Source organism: Hyla sarda, chromosome 1 (assembly GCF_029499605.1).
Source record: "Hyla sarda isolate aHylSar1 chromosome 1, aHylSar1.hap1, whole genome shotgun sequence".
NCBI classification, from domain to species: domain Eukaryota; kingdom Metazoa; phylum Chordata; class Amphibia; order Anura; family Hylidae; genus Hyla; species Hyla sarda.
The window spans coordinates 396,711,838-396,715,322 of NC_079189.1; the positions used below are offsets into that span (position 1 = coordinate 396,711,838).

Genomic DNA, 3,485 nt, shown 5'->3' on the forward strand with positions numbered 1-3,485 from the left:
GGTCCGGACTCTGGTACCCCCCAGATTCTCCTGCACGGGCTCTCTGCTCTCCCTTGCATGAGAGTGTCACGACCCCCGGACGAAGCGGCAGCCACCAACCCCCTCTATATATCTCTATGGCCCAGTGGTCAGACCCCCCCCACGATCTAAAACTTATCCACTATTCTACATAGGAGATACATTTTTTTTTTTTTTTGCATGAGATTTCAGGTTAGTTTAGCATTATACTTTTTACTTCTGAAGAAACTGCCAGCAGTGCAGTTTCCGTGGCTAGAAGGGGTGAAGGACTTGTAGTCACAAGACGAAAAGTGCAGGTTCTTCACCCAGGGAGTAGTTCAGCTTCAGTCCACAGATAAATGCAGATTAGGTAATTAGGATCCTAGGGAGCTGCCCTTACACATCTTATCCCCTATCCAAAGGATAGGGGATAAGATGCCTGATTGCGGGAGTCCCGCCCCCTCCCGTAGGCTTGCATTGAGGGGCGGAGCGTGACGTCACCCGGGGGCGCAGGCGTGACGTCACACGCCGCCCGCCCGGTGGTCGCCTGTAATCAGACCCGGAGCGAACACGCTCCGGGGACTGATTACAAACGGGGTGCCGCGTGCAAGATCACGGGGGTCCCCAGCGGCGAGACTCCCGCAATCAGGCATCTTATCCCCTATCCTTTGGATAGGGGATAAGATGTGTAGGCACCGGAGTACCCCTTTAATCTCTAGCGCAAATTGTACTTCTCCAAGTCTGGGAAAGACATTTCTGCCAGTGGGGCAAACTGGTTTTGGAGAAAATGCTACTGCCAGTAGGGTCTAGGATGGAAAAGGATAACTCCGCTACCCAGTGTCCGGAACATTGAGTTCCGAACGCTGTGTGCGGGCTTCCGTGTTCACGCCCACCCCCTCATGACGTCACACCCAGTCATGTCACGTCCTGCCCCCTCAATGAAAGTCTATGGGATGGGGCGTGATGGCCGTCGCACCCCCTTCCCATAGACTTTCATTGAGGGGGCAAGCCATGACATCACGAGGGGGCGGGCGTGAACACGGAAGCCCGCACACAGCGTTCGGAACTCAATGTTCCGGACGCTAGGGAGCAGAGTAACCCTGTAATGCTGCTGCTAGCAGGGGAGGTTGGGAAAGAATTGAATACTGCATTTGGCACTGCAGGTGAGGTTTGTTGTGCCGCTCTGTGGTATTTGGTGCTGAGGAGGGATTTTGTGTTGCACAGTGGTATTTGTTTTGTACTGATGGGAAGGTATTTTGTGCTGCATTGTGGTCAAGGTGCAGTGATTTTTGGCTGCTAGAAAGGTTTTTTTTCTGAACTGGTGTTTTTGTTTGGCACTGCTTGGGAAGTTTGTTATACTAGAGGGTATGTGTGCTGCATGGTTATATATTTTTGCCACTGCTGGGGGTAATATTAGTGGTAATAATAGTTTGCTGGTAAGAAAGAAAAGGTTGAGAAGCCCTGGTTTAGAGTGTGTAAACTTAAGCAAACAGGAAATCTTCAAGTGTACATCGATCAATTCTCCAGCGGCAGGATCTTTTTAAAAATTTCCAGACAACTATAGAGCCTGAAACTCAAAGTTAAACAGATTTATAAATTACTTCTATTAAAAAAATCTTAAACCTTTCAGTACTTATGAGCTTCTGAAGTTAAGGTTGTTCTTTTCTGTCTATGTTCTCTCTGATGACACGTGTCTCGGGAAACGCCCAGTTTAGAAGAGGTTTGCTATGGGGATTTGCTTCTAAACTGGGTGTTTCCCAAGACACGTGTCATCAGAGAGCACTTAGACAGAAAAGAACAACCTTAACTTCAGAAGCTCATAAGTACTGAAAGGATTAAGATTTTTTAATAGAAGCAATTTATAAATCTGTTTAACTTTCTGGAGCCAGTTGATTTTATATATATATATTATATATAAATAAAAATAAAGTTTTTTCCTGAATAACCCCTTTAATATTGGATATAGGGTAAGACATTAGCTAAAAACCTGTTAGTGTCCGTGCTGACCCTGCTACACCAAGAAAAGGATCAAAATGCACCATGTACAAATGAAAAAAGGTGGCCTGGTCTGATGAATTTTCTTTGACATCTTTTATAACAGCAGCATGTATGTTACTGGGGGAGGGATATCAACAGGATGAACTATGGGAAAAAACTAATTAGCAGTGGCAGTGTGATGATCTTGTCATGTCCTTCTAGAAAACCCTGGGTCCTGGCATTCATTTAGAGATTATTTTCACATGTACCATCTACTGTACTTTAATATAACAAGTACACCACATTCATGGCAAAGGTTTGCCCTAATAGTATAGGCAGGAATAGTTTGAGAAGTATGACTATGGGTCCTTTTACACAGGAAGACAGTTCCTCAACATGAGCACAGATCAACCATACAGAAGTTGATAAACACACATTGGAAGAGCCTTTAGATAGGAGGAGGAGTAAATTGCCATGGAATATTCTACCCACGTGCTACTGACAAATATACCGGCACAATTATCAGCAAAGACTTGTTCGATGATCACTGTGCCTTTTACATGGGGCAAAAATATTCCTTCAACCAATACATGACATATGTATACTAGCCTTAAACATTCAGTTTCATCTAAATCTAGTCATGGATTAGACTTTTTACTAGCACATCCCTGAGTTCCTTGAAGACATTATCTCGGTTTCAAGGGAGAAAATGTACTATTGTTTAAATTGCGTTTTTTCCGTAAAAGATTTTTGGTGATTTCTAATTTTCCATTCTTTTGCCTTTATCAGTGGTTCCCAAGCAGTGTGCCTCAAGGACCTGACAGGTGTGCACTAGCAGTCTAATGGGGTAGATGGCAAATGGACTCAATAGGACCCATGTGGCGTATCATCACCATAGGGGTCCTAGCTTCCGACCTCTAGTGAAGCTACCCCTCTACCTGTGGCCACAAGAGGTCGGAAGATTCACTTCTTCCTACAGGAAAAAAGGCATATATAGGGTGGCCCTATATACAAGGGGCAAGTTGGGATACACTAATCTACATGATAAATTCTGAAATCTTGCAGTTTTCATTCTGTATGTTAAGCCTATTCCTGTTTACAGATCATTTTCAGGCAGTCTCCTCATCACAGACAGGATTACAGCAAAATAGGTCACAAATCTATAGATAAGAAAAGACCAAGCCATTCACCGTGGGTGATTGCGAGAGCTCAGCCTACACCCCTTCCTGCAAACTGACCTCTGGATGGATCAAAAGCATGTTTAACAATGTTTAACAATCTCCAAATGTAAAGCATATCTCCAAATGCAGTTTCAAGCAGCTCAGGCAAGATGGCTCCCCCTCGCACCATAATAATGTGCTAAAAATTAAGAATTCATAAACAAAACCTTAGAAAGCAAGAACACATGTAAGTATTTGTCTGTAATCTGTAAAAAAACAAAAAAAAAAACACCACATTTACTCAATGTAGCTTAAAAATTATATATGCTAATATATTTATAAGAATAATGA

At 43.5% G+C, this 3,485-nt stretch overlaps 1 long non-coding RNA gene across 1 annotated transcript in view; it reads left to right on the plus strand.

Annotated features, from left to right (window-relative positions):
* Positions 1–3,485, plus strand: part of LOC130276905 (uncharacterized) — a 71,612-nt gene that overhangs the window by 58,241 nt on the left and 9,886 nt on the right. The window contains exon 4 of the long non-coding RNA XR_008845289.1: positions 3,077–3,381. This is a non-coding gene — a long non-coding RNA (uncharacterized LOC130276905). The remainder of the gene's footprint in view (positions 1–3,076; positions 3,382–3,485) is intronic.